This window comes from Uloborus diversus, chromosome 7 (assembly GCF_026930045.1).
Source record: "Uloborus diversus isolate 005 chromosome 7, Udiv.v.3.1, whole genome shotgun sequence".
Taxonomy (NCBI): Eukaryota; Metazoa; Arthropoda; class Arachnida; order Araneae; family Uloboridae; genus Uloborus; species Uloborus diversus.
The window spans coordinates 110,283,023-110,301,677 of NC_072737.1; positions in this window are offsets into that span (position 1 = coordinate 110,283,023).

The following is an 18,655-nucleotide window of genomic DNA, read 5'->3' on the forward strand; positions in this document are numbered from 1 at the left end:
TTCATAAAAATAGTTGAACATGTTGACAACCAAAGGTATTTTAATCCCCTGAAATTTCAGGCTTCCAATGTAATAAAAATATTCTACAACCTGCTTTTAAACATGACAATTCGTTACGAGAGACAGAATTTCGAGCTAAATTTTTTATCCTTAAACTAAAGAACACTATAATATATATATATATATATATATATATATATATATATATATATATATATATATATATATATATATATATATATATATATATATATATATATATATATATATATATATATATATATATATATGTATATATATATATAGAAAGGAAAAAATCTGATGGTTTTAGCGAAAAGAAGATGCGAGGTGACAAACTCGAGCTATAGCGCTTTGAAAATATGCTATTTTTCACTTGAATGGTTTTGATAGCTACTTTGGATGACAATATTTTTTAGAAAATACATATTTAAGCTCTGCAACCGTAACCCATTAAAAACAAGTGTATTTGCAATAAAATCACGAAGCACGAGCTTTTGAATCATTTTTGTTCAGATTTTATGGCAACCTAAAATCCAGGAAATATTTTCTATATCGCGCTTTTTCATAAGTTTACGCGCATGCTGCCCAAAATATAACGAGCTCAAATTCCCAAAAATAGTTCAATATATTAACCGCCAATTGTACTTTAGGTGCCTGAAATTTCAGGTTTCCAGCGCACAGTGCGGAAGGCTATGGTCAAAAGTGGAAAACGCGACTTGAAATTTGACCTTTTTATCCGATATCATAAAAATAAAGGTCAGAAATCATGTTTGAACAAGTGGCAGATTGCATTTCTCTATAAGTGAAACACGTTTTATTTGGTGTGGTCTTCTTTCCTGTTGAGGACGCATCGGTAATTTTCATAAATTTTATTATATGTATATTTCATTTAGTATGTAAGACATCAAATAAGGTGATTAAGATCCATTGTTTCCGTTTATATCTTTGAATAAAACATTTTCGTTAATATCTTTAAATATCGTTAAAAAAAAAAATCTTCAAGTCAATATTTTTCAATTTCGACCCAAAACATTTTGAGGTTTTGAAATATTTTGATTCAACAACAATCATACATCATAAATATACAAATATTTCCTGCTTTAAACTGCTTTGAAAAGTTTTTAGATTTAGATTTCTGACTGGGTGATTTTCAAAAAACCTCACATTTTCCAATCTCATTTTTTTTTAAATTAGAAATGCTGAAAAAAATCTGAAAAAAATTATATTTACTCTTTGTTCAGGAAAATGTGTAGAAAATTTGTAGAAAAATATGTACATACTTATTTTTTTATTTTTTTTAAAAACTGATGGCTAGAGTAATATTTTTTAAATTTATATATATATATATATATATATATATATATATATATTTTTTTTTTTTTTTTTTTGAATAAATATGCACATATATACAATGATGCAGCATGTTTCATGAGTCAATACTTTTCTCCTTTGGAATAGTGCTTTTAGATAACCTTATACATTTTTTATAATGAATAAGAAACGTGGATCAAATGCCTACTAATAATGTAAAAATAAATTTAAATTAAAAAATGCTCCTAAATTTGCCTAACTGACCACAGGCTGTTCCCTAATATTTTGAACTTTTCATGTCTAATTAACATTTTGTGATTTCATTAATATGAAAATTGGTTGAAAGAAACTGCACGAAATTTTAAAATTACTTTTGGAAAATTAGGAAAGAAGAGGAAAATTGTCTTTCACAAAGAAACTGTTAACTATTTCTAATGTCAAAAGAGAGATGAAAAAAAGAGAAATAAAAGAAAAAAGTCACGGAGGAATCAGTAGCATTAATAATAATCATTATGATCATTAATCGGCCAGAGCCGATTAATCGGTCATCGGCTCCTTTGCTTATCAGTGCATCCCTATAATTCCTTTTACTAAATCTCGTCAAGAACGACTTGTGTCCACTTCGACTGTAAGATCGCCGCACTGTGCAGCGTGATAAAATTTTCTGTAAACTTAGTCTGAATTTGGCAATTTGATACAAAAAGCTGATCCGCCATTTTGGATCACATTTTTCGGAGGTGCTAGATCCTTAGGATTTGGATCAGGGAAGCTGAAAATTTGCATAGGTTAGTTGCATCCAAATCGGAGATGGTCGAGTGGTCGACCCCTAGATCACTAGACATGGAATGACTCATTTGGCATGTGGATAAAGCAGACTATAATATTTATTACCAAAGATGCAATTTTTCTTCGAAAATTGAGATTTAGTGAGTTAAATTCGTCTGGAAATCAATATTGATCATGTGACTCACTATTTACTAATCACATGTAAAACAAACTGTCACTAATCAGTGGTGAAGTGAAAGCTATAAGCAAGCTTGTTAAATTGATAAGTAAGTAAAATTAATAATTAAAAATTCACATTTATTTGCAGTTGAATCTCGTTAACCCAAGACCCGGACATCCCATCACATTTTCAAAGACTATTTGAATTTCATTGCTTAGTCATTTCGGATTTTGAAGTCTTGTTAATTTCTAGGTGTTTTTTTTTTTTATTTTTTTAACGAAAATTAAAACTTTTTCTTAATTCACACGTGTCATCAAGTAATGTACTGGAATGCTCATCCCACTCAAAGCGCACGCTAATGCTTTATACTCTTATTTTTGTTAAAACATTCTGACCTTTATAAATTGATCTTGTAAGAAAATTTCTAGATTCTTTTGACGTGCTTTAAAATTACAAAAATAATAAAAGTAATATTAAAAAAATGGGGTTCTTAGAAAAATATGAATTTGTTCTCTCAATGCATTTCAATTTTTTCGGAAAATGGGGATTATTTGCCCGAGTAAATGATTTAAAAATTGTATACTAATGCAAAATGTACTTTTCTCAAATTTTTAAAGATACTTTCAAATCAACAAGGTGAATATAAATTAGATTTAGATTTCTGACTAATGGTATTTTCTGTTTAGTAAATTTAAAAAAGAAAAAACCCAAAAGAAAGAAATATATGTTTGAAATACATCTCGCCTCGTTTTCTTTGATGACTGGATATTTCAAAATGTGTCTGAATTTTTAAAAAATGTAAATTATTTACGACGCAAACGAAAGATATTTTTTCTTTGTAATGTGAATGCATATCACGTGACCTTTCCAAATTAAATACTAAGGACTTTTCAGGAAAGAATTTTTGAAAAATGAGTGCTGAGCATTTTTTTTAACGTGATTGCGAAACAAAAGCAATTTTTCTTTATATAATTTATTCTGGGTACGTTTCAATAACATAGTTAACAAAATATTAAGTAAAATAAAGTTGAACAAAAGTTTGTACTCTAATATAAATTCTTAGTTTTTGTCTCTATTGCTTAAACCTTTTTGGTGTTACGTTTTCTAAGTGGTTCTTAGAAAACGTCAATAAAACTGTATGTTCGACATACATCGAAAACTACTCAAAACTTAATGTAATTGAGTTATCGGTTTAGTCCAAAGCTTTAGCTAATATTTTTCTTTGTGAAGAGCAATTTCTGATTTTTTGTTCATTTTACAAGATGAATAAAACATTTTATCTCTCCATTTAGTTATTTTCGAAATCTTTCGTTAATATAGGCTGGTATAGCTTGACCGCAGAGAGATGGCAGGTTAACTCGGAGCGGACCTCTTCAAGTTGTAATAGGTAGGACAGCAAGTACGCAAAACTTGACTGTTGACAACGTACTCGCTGATTCTACCTATTAAAAATGAAGTGGACCGTTTTCGCTTCCAGTTCCACCGTTTTAAAAAGTACCTTAAAAAGTGTTCTGTTGTTCATACATATTGTTTTGTCATCATAAAACGCTTTTCGATGCTTTTCGTATGAATGTTCGGTACTAACAGACTGTCACATCTACCAAAATTAGGAGTCTTGGCGAATATTCAATTTTCTTTTATGGCAACCAGATTAATGGAAGTAACTGTCCTGTCGGAATTTATAGTTTATGTAGTATGACAAGTCAGTAAAGAGATTTCGTATTTTGGTAGCTGATCAAATTAAACAGTGGTGACTTGGCGAAATTAGATAACTTTTATGACTATCAAAACGAGAAATATTTTAATATGAAAACTGGAAAGAAGAAAAGTATAAATGAAGGACTTCTAAATTGATCAATCTATGGTAAAAAGACAGCGAAGAAACGACAACACGTTTTGTACAAATCAAGGCTTAGTTTCGAACAAAATAGGTGCGAGATCTCTAATAGTATTTTGAACTTATTTTTATACTGAAATATACTTAACCCTTTTAGACGTGGTGTCCGGTATACCGGACATGAACTTTAAACAGCTGCTAATCATTCATTAATTGATTAAATTACTCGATTTTTTTTTGTAGTTAACTCTTTACAGTCTGCTTATTATTATCTGTGCAAGAATTTTTCATTTTGGGATTGACAAAAGTGAGAATTTGGGATTGAGAGAGAGAATGGGACTGACTCATTTTCTCAACCACGGATTCTCGTCGCAAAAGTGAGGGTTTTAATATATAATCTTGATGTTTCATTGTTTTTTTTATCTGAAATATGTATTTCAGTAATATTTGTCCAGATTATTGGACGTGTCATAACTCTTTTAATTTTTCACCTATAAACTTGAAATTTTGTCTATAAGATGCTCTGTACCATAGTACACTGCTTACCAAATAAAAACGTTTTTGGTTAAGTATTTCAAAATTCCGTCTAAAAGGGTTACTTTGTTTAACATGTAAAAAATAAATAAACCTTGTAATGGGAAAGTAGAGGAGCTGAGCTTACCGTGAACTCCCATGCAAATTATAACGTTGTTAATGGTAAAAAAGTAGCGAAGTAACGTAAAAATATGGTAAAAAGTTATCGAAGTAACGTAAACATAATTTGTAACAAGAAGTTCCGTCTAGAACTAAACGAGCCTACTTTCCCTTATACCCATACTACTTTCTAGTACCTGATCAACCTTCTCAAAAATAGCTAAAATCGCAAATTGTTTCAAACATATTTTTTTAAATATCTTAAAATGATTTCTAGGAATAAAATATTCCTCTCTCATCTATATAAAAAAAAACCGAACAAATAAAATAGCAGCAACTTTTAAACAAAGCAGCTAATATTTTTTTCCATTAAAAAAATTCTTTAACAGCTTTCAAAATGAAAAAATAATAATTAAAATTAATAAACTCATTAAAATAAATGCATCATATCAAAAAAAAAAAAAATCATTTCTTTTTCCCCTGTTGCCAAAAAAAATTTTTTTAATTAATTAATGCACGTACCAAAATAAATCAAAACAATAAAATGTCAACTTAAAGAAATAATTTTCATTGTCAAAAAAAAAAAAAAAAAAAAACATTGTCTGCGCATACCTTTATGTAGAAACATAAATGCCTTCGAGTTTATTCACCGAAAACTGAATATCTAAATTAAAACTTTAGCGTGAAAATAAAAACAAGTCATATCAACAATAAGTATTTCACAGTTAAAACCATAGCTGCGGAGTCGGAGTCGGAGTCAATCTCATTTTGAGATAAAGGAATCGGAGTCGAATATCCAAGAATCGGAGTAAGTCATTTGTTCTCCGTGTATAAATTTTTGCCAAAGCTACGAAGTCAGAGTCGAAGTCAGGGAGTCGGAGTCTGATTAATTTTCGGGCACAGGAGTCGGAGTCAGAAGCCCCTAAATTCTCGGAGTCGGAGTCTGGAGTTTGGCGTCAAGAGCTATTTCCAACAAAATTTGTTTGAAGTAAATCCGCCTTCAAGTACGAAATCTACATTGATTTTCAGTTTCCCCGTAGACGCTAATGTTAAGCGATTTGAACTGTTCAAAATCGAACGGAAAATTGTTCAAGTCAAAAAGATAGGGTCTAGTGGGGTAAAGTGGTCATAAAATCGCAGGTTTTCAACTTAGGTGGATGATAAATACAATAAATTCTTTAAACACTTGAACTTTTTTTATTGTTATTTTACATTGCATTATTAAAGAACACGGTGCATTGAATTTCAGGAAAAAAAAAATATATTGATTTAAGTAGTTTTATAACATTTTCTTTTCCCTTTGTATTTATGACCACTTTACCCCATGGAGTGGGGGAAAGTGGTCATAGCATGGGGTAAAGTGGTCATAGTTAAAAATAGATGCAAAACCGTTACAAATAACCCTAATTTTTGTATATTTAGGTTATTTTTATAGTTGCAAGTATATATATATATATACGAGTATATGCGGGTATACACGAGTATACTATATGTGTCATGTAGACATGAGTAAACATGTCCATATATGAATAGATAAAAGTATACATCAGATACATGCATGCACGTGCCTACTTAAGTATATACGTGCATACACGAGTATATGAGTATCTATACTTGATTACCTACAGGAGTGAATACGTGGTCTACACTAGTATACGTGTCACATGTATATGCGAGTATATACGCGTATAAACGAGCATCATATGCGTGTTTGCACGTATCTCGAGTATATACGTTCATACCTGAGTATATTCGTCTATAGTCGACGCATATATAAGTGTGCATGCATACTTATACGAGTATACACGAGTTAATTCGTGGATATATCCAGTGCGTGCTTTTACGTGTCGATTCACATGTGTATATATATGGAAGCACGAGTATATACGTATGTTTACGTGTAAACACGATTATATACCTGTTAGACGTATATACGTGCATTTACGTGTATACACCAGTACATGTATCCACGTATATCCACGAGTATATCCGCTAATGTACATTAATGCTTACAGAATGAATCCAAGATCTTGAGCAAAATCTAAGTGGTGTGAAAGGGGAGGATAAGAAGCAAAGAATCGTAAGGAACTTGTTTCGCTGACGCGCTACATGCACACAAGGTCAGAAACTGATATTAGCAAAACAGGTCACAGAATTGTTACACAAAGATGATCTTAGCCGACAATTTAGTTTTTAAGAAATATTTAGAGCAATTGTTGACAGTTACTGCCTGTAGTAGCTCTAATACACGCATCGCAACAAAGGCGCAGCGACTGATGAAACTTTTTCAAAAGTCTCGTAATTGCAACAGAGTGATTGCGATGCATGTATTAAAGCTGCCGGTCGAAAAATTTCCTCAATCACTTTAAAACTTTCTTAAAACCTAAAATGTTGTGTAAAATTATCTTTGTGTAATAAATTTGTGACCTGTTTTGCATCCACCAGTTTCTGGCTTTGCGTGCATGTAGCGCGTCAGCGATGAGTTTGTGTCCATACGTTTCTTATGATTCTTGCTCTTATCTTCCCGTCTAATACCTTTTAATAATTTGTCCAAGTGTTTAGACTCACCCTGTATATCATATGCTTGTATGTAAGTGTTTACTCGAGTAGGTACGTGTATATACGTGTCTCCCTGAGTATATAACTGTTCGTATATATACGAGCAGAAGCGGGTACATACGTGTATAGTCGAATGTATATCTGTGTAGATAAAAAATACTTGCAGATACCCAAATACGTGTTTATCGGTGCATTTATGTGAATGCGTATATATACGTGCCTACACGAGTATATGCGTATACATACGCATATACTCGTATATTTAACCCTGTTTATTTTAAAAACAATACATATTAAGTGAAATTAATATTAAATTTATATCTGCCTTATACTTAAAGATTAAGTGACTTAAGAAGAACAATATTCGTTAAGCCTAATATTATGACCACTTTATCCCATCTTACTTAAATTGTTCTAAAAAATTATTCAAAATAGATTCAGCTAACTGCTAATGAGTAAGAGTTCTTGAGACATGTAGGAAGCTTCCAGTGCAGTCAATCTGTTCATGATTCTAACAAACAAAATTTCTCATGAAAGTTAAAAAAGGTGTTTAGATTTTAAAAATTTTCATATTTACACAAAATATTTCTTTTTATCAAATAAAATTTAGCCATTTGTAAAATTTTGTGTTTAAAGTGTAGTTTCTAAATGCACTACTCTAAAATAAAATTTTCACATTCATTCGAACATTAATTTCCAAGCTATAGCCATTTATTTGAATTATGACCACTTTACCCCATTGACTACTTTCCCCCACCAGACCCTATTTTCTATACAAGTTTTTCTTTAAAAGCTTTTTCCTACAAAGTTTGTTTGAAGCAAATTCGCCTCACAGTTTGGAATTGTCTTGAATTACCCCGTAGGAGCTAATGTTAAGTTATTTTGAACTGTTCAAAATTGAACAAAAAATAGTTCAAATCAAAAAGTGAAATATGGGAATGAGGTGTCCTCGCCGAGATCTTTCGAACAAAAAAAAAAAAAAAAACGTTTGTTCGAATCGGACTATTCATTCAAAAGTTATTAGGGGGGGACAGAGAGACAGACCGACGGACCGACAGACCGACAGACATTTTTCCCCATCTCAATACCCTACTTTCCAATTTTTAATTTTTCGATATTTATTTATTTTATTTATTTTTGACATTTTTTTGCTTTTCGAAACATTTTCAAGATGGATAAAGTCTTCTTTCATGCTTTTTTCTTCTTTTTCTGACTTTTACTGGAAAAGTAGACTAAAAATCAAGGCTTAAGGAGGTCCCATTAGCCTTCTGAATTAATTTTGGTTAAATGTACTTAATTTGACCTACTTTTCATATACTTGAAAACTTTGGGAGCTGAGCTTCCGTGAGCTTCCATGCAAGCTGTACTTTTGTGATTCAAGATCATTTATTTAGGAATATATTACACGGAAAACGGCCATTTTGTCCCGCACGCGATGCCATATATATTTTATTAAAAATAACACTTTTAAATATTAATGAACATTTTTTTTCTGATTAGCAAATTACAAACTCATGTGCGATTTTTTAAGCAAAATATTACGTCATTACAATTTAAAATTATTACTTTTTAATGAAATATATGAACCTTCACATGCAGGACAAATTTTTGACTTTTTCGTGGAATGGCCCTATTCGCAACTCCGGTAAACTGTAGGGAGCGCAGCAGCCACTGTCTAATGGCGGATGAAAAAGTTAAAGCAAACAAATGCCGTAACTTATGACTTGGTTTGACACTTAACCGTTTAACCGCCGAACTATTGACGGATGATCAAATTTGAGTAATTTTTTGAAATTATGTCTATTTATGTCTAGTAAATACAGAAATAAAATAAAATTTCCAGAAAAAAATTTTTTACTATGATTTTCTGTGTGTTCCATTTTTGGAACATTGGCGTTTTGCATGAAGTTTTTTTTTTTCAGAGAATTTTTTTAAACTAAGAGGTTTTGAATGCGGTTTTTATCTTAGCATACTTTATTGCGGAAAAAATAATATTTTAAATTGCATTTGTGTACATATCAGAATTCAGAAAATCCAATACTGAAATATCTAATGCCCATCATATGAAAGGAAGCGTTGCTGGTGAAGTCGTTTGTTGCAATGGAAACATTTCTTAGTCGTATTTTTTTTGCACACCGCGCAACGTCCTTGGGATGCAGATACAATATAATGTCCGTCAGACATTCTTGATCGTTTATGTAAATGACAACGAGGCCCTGGAGGACTTTCCACTCGTACTTTTCTTCTTAGGAGGTGAGTTGTTATTTCTCTTCGGAACTCTAAATGCTTCATCTTGACTTCGTGTAAATCACAATGAAGTAACCAACTAGCTACAACTGAAATATTCAGCGCATTACTAAAAAGATTCCACCACCATTTTTTACTCCTCAAATGAGGTCTGTAGCTCCCTAAAAGTTTATCCAAGTCGTCCACACCCCCCATTCCTTCATTGTATCTCTTGATAAGATGAGGTTGTGGCACATCCATCTTGCATTTCTGCGCATTTGAGTAACATTTTACAGATGCAAGTGTCTCATGTGTATAACAATTAGATGCTACTGTAACCACTGCATTATCTTTCCAGCTGCACATGTACACTGATCCATCAGATCGATAGTCAAAATTTCCGCGATCTTCTTTAGAAAGGGCTTTTTTGGATTTCCGTGGACAATGGCCAGTTCGGTTTTCACGAATTGTTCCTGTTGCTCGTACACTTTTTTTTTTTTGATAGCTGAGAAATTAAGTCATATGATGTAAAAAAGTTATCAAAGTATTCTTCATGCTTAGACGTGTCAGTCAAAACTGATAATAGATCATTTACAACTCTGGATCCTAATTGCAGATCAGGGGATCCTTCTTTTTTGCCTGAATAAATCTCCATGGAATATGGGTATCCACTTAAAGAGCACAGCATCCAAATTTTGAAGCCGAATCTTATTGGTTTTCATCTAATAAACATTTTACATGAATGCCGACCGTAGTAGGGAACCATAGATTTATCTATGCTTAATTTTTCATGAAATACACCAAATTGTTGAGGGTTTTTACACAATTCTTCCTAAACAAGGAAAACTTTTCTTAGTTTGTCATTTTGTTTTAATTCATGGTTTTCCATCAAATGAAAGTTGTTTTTTATTTTTCGAAAACGATTTTGAGGCATAACTGTTGGTACAATTGGCACAGATGTATCTTCTGCACTGCTCCAATACATATCTTCAGAAGGAACAGAATGGTACCCACTCAATAGCAACAAACCAAAAAATTGTAGGATTTCATCTCTGTCAACATCTATTCTTCCTCAGTGATATTGCCTAGTTCATCAGGGGGTAATTGGCATATATCTACATCTGACAAATCTGAATCTGAGAATGTCTCTAAATAAGCCACAGCTTGTTCTACAGTAAGAAATCTTGTAGACATTTTTTAACATTTATGAACAGTTGGTATACGTCAAACAGAATTTCGTTTCGCCCGGAAACAAAGCTAGCGAATTATTGAACTGCATTTAAAATATGAAGAATAAAACTCTCACTAATATTATTTTTTATTATTACGTGACAATGCAGCTGTCCGAGCAGGTGTGGATTCGGAGCCATATAGTCCGTCAAACAGAAGACTGTTATTATTTTCTTTGCTAACGAAACGTCATATCCTTTCAAAATATAAACTTACTTGGTTTTGCCAACATCTACATCAGAGTACATTCAAAATGAGAAAAAAAAAGAAACATATATTACGAAAAATGAAATTTCCCCTTGGAAGTCGAACGATTTACTTCTAGGAAATTTGACTCCCTAAAAGCGCCAATGTTCCAAAATTGGAACATGCTATTTTGAAGGGGTACACCTTTCGGAAATATCATTGTACATTTCTACAAGCATTTTAAAATCATACATTGAAGTATTTTTCACAACTATAATAAATATCATCACATTTTCTGAAAAAGCCAATTTTTGGTAAATTTTATAAGAAAAAGTTGCAAAAAGCTAAAAAAAACACTCATCTTTGAAAAATCGCAAAAAATAATTGAAAACATATAAACAATCAAGCAGGAAATCAAAAAAATACTTTGAAATAAGACTAAACTGTGTTAAAAAAAACTTGTTTATTTTAACGTTATTTCTTGGGAAAATTTTCACTTAAATATGATGTTCCATTTTTGGAACATTGGCGGGTAAACGGTTAATGAATGACAGTAACTTTTCATCGTCTATGTGGGGAGCTTTCTTTTCTATTCTTCTGAAATTACATTACACCATAATCTGTCTGAAGCCTGTAATTTACCCCCAAAGAAAGCACGTGGAATGGAATGTTTTACCTTTTTCTTTAGTATTGTTAATCACCGCAAGGTAGCGTATTCGAGCTCTGGAGTTTCGAATAGCATATTGAAACGACAAAGCAGGAGTTCAAAATGTTGTCAAAATTGGAGCTGACCAAGTCACACCATCGAATAATAAAGGACTGAAACAGTATCATTAATTGGATCCAACGTTTTACAGTAAAACTAAATTTCTCTGTGGGTAAATTACTTTCTATTTTGAAAAATCGCTGTGTGAACACACGGCATAAAGTCAAAATGCAAAGTTTAATTTATATTGAATTAGTATAACTATGTAATTCTTCTTTTTATTACTTTTTTCTTTCTAGCGATAAAAGAGAGCAGCGAAATTCTAATAAACGCGAAAGTGTTGTTGCATATGCCGGCGGCACTTTGAAGTTCGCGTAACTCTTTCATCCAAAAGTGCTATTGTCCTGGTAGTCTTAATTATTGCCTCTAAGAAAATTGTTTCTGAGTTAAAAGAATCTTCAAGGAGAAGAATAGAAATCCAAGCGTTTACTTCGTAAATGGAGAGGGAGGAAGAAATTTATTTAGTTGTTTATATGTGTACCCCTTACATGCGCTTACACTTCAGTATATGTTGCTTAGCAACTGCGGCTGAAAACGGAACGCGTGTCCGATTTGGGGACTGTGGATAAATCAAATCATACTCGATTTTGTAGTCGATGAAGGAGAAAGATTAAAACTGTGGTTGATCTGATAAAGACTTGACAAGAAGTTCATGCAAAACTATACGAGCTTACTTTCCTTGTATCAAAACCGATTTTCTCTCTTGATTGTCCCGGGCTCGAGTGTACCTTTATTCAAATATAACATTTCAAAAGTTAAAGTAGTTAATTGAAAACAAAATATAATTTATTAGAAAGCAAAACAGGGAAGTTTTTGTTGTTGTTGTTTTGTGCCAGCTAGGCTGGCAGTTTAGTGTGAACTGCGTCACTCTTCCAATTGTATTGTAATTTGGTGTGAAGTCCGACTTCCACTGTACAGACAAGCTATAAGGACCTGTTTATAGGGTAGGAAACCATTAACATGACAACAATACATTCACATAAATATAAGGACAAGGCCAGAGGGAGAAAGTAAAACTTGGCCACGCAGAAATGGCGGATGACCTTAAAGTGGAAATAAAATAAAATCATGAAGCGCTTAAGAGCCATTGTCTGTAAGAATCAGGCAGTTTAAAGCATTTGTGATTGTTGACATTTTTATTTTTTTTTATTTTCACATATGTTGTTCCTTATCATAAATGTAATGTTTGTGCAAAATATGAGCTTTGTCTGCCTTATCGTTTTTGAGGAATTAAAGTTTTAAATTTAGGGGGCGTGGCACATTTTTGCTGGTTTTTCAAATTTGCAGATTTTAATGTGCTTGTTGCTTGAAGCGCCCTTATAATGACATGGATTTTTCAATTCCATATTACTATATGGTCTTGTTAGATACTGTTACAGCTGTCAAATCGGTGACACTACGAGGGCGACGCCCACAAACTCCGTTTAAAAATGACCAAAAATGAATTTTTTTCTATGTTCAAGGCCAATTTTCTCAAAGCGCCTTCATGATGACACCAACATTTTTAGATCATTTTCTAGCCACACTTACATACATCAAAATATGTATCAAAATCGGTGTCACTATAAGGACGCCAGAAGATATTGGAACTTTTATTCGATAAATTTCACAAAAACACAAATATTTAAAATCTAACTACAACTGTCGCCCTCATAGCAGAGATCTGATACTACATTAGGTTGATAACCAACATGTTTGTCTAACATTTGCACAAAAAAATCGGTGTCGCTCCTATTATTTTTGGAAATATAATCGTTCCAAGTTAGTACGTTATGGCGTTTTTTTATATTTATTTATTTAATATTTTCACACCCAGATTTTTTTTTGAACATATTTATTTTTAATTTAATACAAAGAAGTGTACCTTATAACATAAACAGCTTTGGGCAGCAAGAGAGTGTTTTTCTTAAATAGAAAATGCCCGTTTTGATATAGGTACCAGGTGGATCTATTGTGCATAACATGTCTAGACTATTATACCAATACTCGTCTTGTTTTTCCGGCCAAACAAATTTATTTATTCCAAATGTTCTTGACATGCATTTAACCTAAACTTGCAAATGGTCAACTTCTACAATTTTTCTGGGATACCATGTTTTCCCATGCTTTAGTGCTACAAAATTAGCAGTTTTCAATAAGAGATGACCGTCTTTCTGAAATTGATTTGATTTGATTCTTAATTTTTTCTTCGTTTTGGTCTACGTTATCCTCAAATTCAGTTTCAGATTCTGAATGTTCGCTTTCTTCAATATTCTCATTTGATGTATTGAGAATGCATTCGTTTTTTTGTTTCTTCCATCGAAAAAATAGGGATAGGATTTGTTTCATAGTACAATACTCTGAAGCAACGAACAGTTTTTTCCCCTTTAAGAACTGCATTTCTCATCTAGTGTGCAACTTGACAGGTAAGTTGTTCTTTCCCAATATTTTCACCAATCGTAAATTGTTCTTATAAGTACTCCTTCTGCTTTGAAGTGAACTTGAACTGAGCTCGTAAAGATAGGTCCCATCCAATTTCGTTAAATTGAACTTTTGGCAATGCAGGGGTATTTATTAGTTGAAAATTTGAAGCATTTATATAAGATGTTTGTAAGAGCTTCTCTCTATACATCTTTCGTATAAAATCCATTTGCAAGTTGTGGTCAAATGTATGTCAAGAACAATTGCAATAAATAGATTTGTTTGGCCGAAAAAACAAGATGAGTATGGTATGATAATCTAGACATATTATGCACAATACATCCGCCTGTACCTATATCAAAACGGGCATTTTCTATTCAAGGAAAAGACGCTGTTACTGCTCAAAGCTATTTATGTTAAAAGATACACATTTTTGTATTAAACTAAAAATAAATATGTTCAAAAAAACTATCTGGAGGTGAAAAGATTAAATAAATAAATATTAAACGAGCTGATGTGTGCATCACATGACTTCCTTTTACACCAATTTAATGCTATTTCCCTATTATTGCAATTTTAATGGGATTCTCTCTCTAACTCTTTAAATATCACTAGCAATGGCCACATTGAAAGCAGATTTAAAAAAAAAAAAAAAAATCGCCAAATTTTTCGCCAAGTTGGCGACAAAACTTGGCAACCAAAAGACTGGCGATATATCGCCAAGTGACCGCCAAATTATAACACCACTTGAGTTTGCATCGAAATTAACAATGATTTCCCCCCAAAAAGGTGCAAAAGACCCCTTTAGAAACACCCGAATGCAACCAAAATAGGAGGTGCACAACTAGACCCCACTACGAGTCTATGTACCAAATTTCAACTTTCTAGGACATACCATTTTTGAGTTATGCGAGATACATACGCACATACGCACATACGCACATACACACATACGCACATACATACAGACGTCACGAGAAAAGTCGTTGTAATTACCTCGGTGATGGTCAAAATGGATATTTCGCGTGTCTATACATTCTTAGGCACTTTTCCGCATGTGGTCGAATCGAAAAAAAAACTCAACATTCATTTGGGGGTGAGCAAAATGGAAATTAAGGGCGATTTTTGAGTGAAAATTTTTTCGCGAATACAATACTTCCTTTTTTGTAAAAGGAAGTAAAAACGCTATAACGTACTAACTTCGAACGATTATATTTCCAAAAATAATAAGAGTGACACCGATTTTTTTTGCGCAAATGTTAGACAAACATGTTGGTTATCAACCAAATTTAATATCAGATCTCTGCTATAAGAGCGACAGTTGTAGTTAGATTTTAAATATTTGTGTTTTTGTGAAATTTATCGAATAAAAGTTCCAATATCTTCTGTCGCCCTTATAGTGACACCGATTTTGATACATATTTTTGATGTATGTAAGTGTGGCTAGAAAATGATCTAAAAATGTTGGTGTCATCATGAAGGCGCTTTGAGAAAATTGGCCTTGAACATAGAAAAAAAATTCATTTTCGGTCATTTTTAAACGGAGTTTGTGGGCGTCGCCCTCGTAGTGTCACCGATTTGACAGCTGTAACAGTATCTAACAAGACCATATAGTAATATGGAATTAAAAAATCCATGTCATTATAAGGGCGCTTCAAGCAACAAGCTTATTAAAATCTGCAAATTTGAAAAACCAGCAAAAATGTGCCACGCCCCCTAAACAAAAAAAATTGTTTTCTCAAAAACAGCGAGTAAGACAAAGCTCAAATTTCGGATTTACATTACATTTATGATAAGGAACAACATATGTGAAAATATAAAAAATTAAAAATCCCAACAATCACAACCTGCCTGATCCTTATAGACAATGGTTCTTAAATTTTTTGGCGACAAGTCGGACGTCGGTGGTATAACGGTTAGCATAGCTGCCTTCCAAGCAGTTAACCCAGGTTCGACTCTCGGTCGACGCGTTTTTTCTTTAGGCTTCTAAGTTTTGGCTGAGAATAAATATATCCGAATATATACGTAGTGAATAGTAAAAAATTATGAAATAAAAACAAAAAAACCCGATTGCGTAAATACGAAAGAAACTGAAAAGAAAAATGTATAAGCCCTGTAGCTTAGAATGTTATTAAGTACTACTGAATAACTACACGGTTGAAATAGTTTTATAACCGCACACAGATAAGACAAATCAAAAATTCAAAAGCAGAATAGAAAGATCAACAGTCGAGGCCGATTCCTTTTTGATTCAAGGAACCTCGTAAAATTTGAATGAGCCCCGACTGTAGATCCTTCTATTCTGCTTTTGAATTTTTGATTTGTCTTATCCTGTGTACGGTTATAAAACTATTTCAACGAGGTAGTTATTCAGTAGTACTTAATAACATTCTAAACTACAGGGCTTATACATTTTTCTTTTTAGTTTTTTTGGTTTTTACGCAGTCGGGTTTTTTGTTTTTATTTCATAATTTTTTATTTTACACTTTTTTGTTAATTTTCATTGACTTAGTTATTATGATTATAAGACAGTACATTTCGCAATCTTGTCATTTCATTGAGAGAGTTTGTTTGTATCGTGAGGTTTATTAAGTAACTTGCGGTGGTCTAAACTACTGATAATTAGTCCCTCTAGGGACCTAACTCGGCTTAAAGCTACATGTGCTTGACCTTCAGCAACAATGCTCGAACGTAAGTCAACCCCAACACAGCTATATAAACAGCCTGTATAACTCATGATGACGCGAAATCGGAAACGTCGTAAGCCAAATCTTTCTCGCAAAACTAAAAAAACCTGGCAAGAAAGTACATGTCGCGAAACTCAGTCCCATGAATCAATGCAAAAACAAACGCAACATGTTAGAGATCCTATTCCTATTCCTATTCAGAGTCACAACTGACTACAACTGTATTTATGTCGAGGACTGCATACTAAGTGCCTTGCCTCCAATATTTTATGTACCGATAGATGGCAGCACCATCACCGGATCGAACAGTTTATGAGAATTTAGAACTAGTGCAGGAGCTAATAGCTACCTGGTGCTAGCACCCCCAGAGGTATCGTTTCACTTGGAGGACATTGAGACCACGAGCATATTTAACGTCGTCCAGTCCCTTTTAATGACGACGGTGGGTCTTCGACCATCGAGGTTCGAACCCAGGATCCTCCGGCCCCGAATCCGACACTCTACCGATCGGGCTACCACGGCCCCGTGTTAGAGATGAAAATTGAATTAGTAGACTTTCTTTCTTTTGGTGCTTATTGCACGGGTTTATTTTGATGAGGACTACAATCTGAGTGTCTTGCCTTCGTTACGCATAATATATTTTTTATTGCAGTACAGAATACATATAAAGAACACATGAAAGAATTTACATCAGAAAGAGGGGAAAGTACATCCGGAGCGAGGGTGTCTTGACCAACCGCTTCAAGTGGGAGAAGCATCCGCTTAGACCACTTGGTCATTGAAACCTCAATTAGTAGACTTAGTAAACAAAATAATTCAGGCAACGAAAACTACCTGCATTTGTCGCACGCTGGTAGCGTGCGACACAGTGCGCGACAACCAGCGTGCGCCGATCACCAACTGACAAAATGGCAACTGGTTTTTCAAATGGAACTTTTGATTACTGTCATGTGTTTAGTGACACACCCAAGGTTAAGACAAATCGATTGACGTAAGAATTACCAAAATTGGCCAAGGCGTTTAGCCTGTAGAACGCCACATAGAAACGGACATACATACATAGACTGATAAACACGTTACCCTCCTTTGCGTCGCGCATGGGCAGTCGGGTAAAAAACTAAGACAACAGTGGAAAAGGTCTCTAAAATTACTGAACGAGACACATTTTTCACTACACCCTCATCATGAAATAAAAAGGCGACGGTAAGAAACTTAGCACTTATAAATCATCCGTAACTTTTTCAAAAATGACTCGAAGACACCTGTACCCAGGGGCGTGCACAGGGAGGGAGGAGGGACACCTGTTGGCCCGGGCCCAAGCCTGGAGGGGGCCCAATATTTTTATAACTAGCGGTGAAATATAGGAGTAAAAAATATGGAGAGGGGCCCGGAAAAGTCATTTGGGTTGGGCTCCAAAATTTCTGTGCTCGCCCCTGCCTGTACCGATAAGGAAAAGTCTTTTTTTTTTGTTTGAACGGTCTAATGTGAATCAAGTTCAGGTTTGATGAAATTGATGGAACTCTTCAAATATCATACTCACATTTAAATCGATTTGTACTTTATTAACTTTGCATATCGTCTCACTTAGTAAACCGGTTTTTATCCTTGTTTAGGGGTGGTCTAACTTAGATTCCAAATCTTTGATTTACCCTATTTGTTCTTTAGGGAAAAGTTAAGGGTAAAACAATAAATTTCATGCAATTTCCCTCACAAACGGTAAAATATAAAACCCATTGATAAACAAAGGACATAAAACAAAGGTTTATATTTTCTTTACCTATAGTTAAAGAAAGTACTAAAAATATATATTATTAAGAGTAACGATAGTGAAAATTTTGAATTAAGGATTCTCT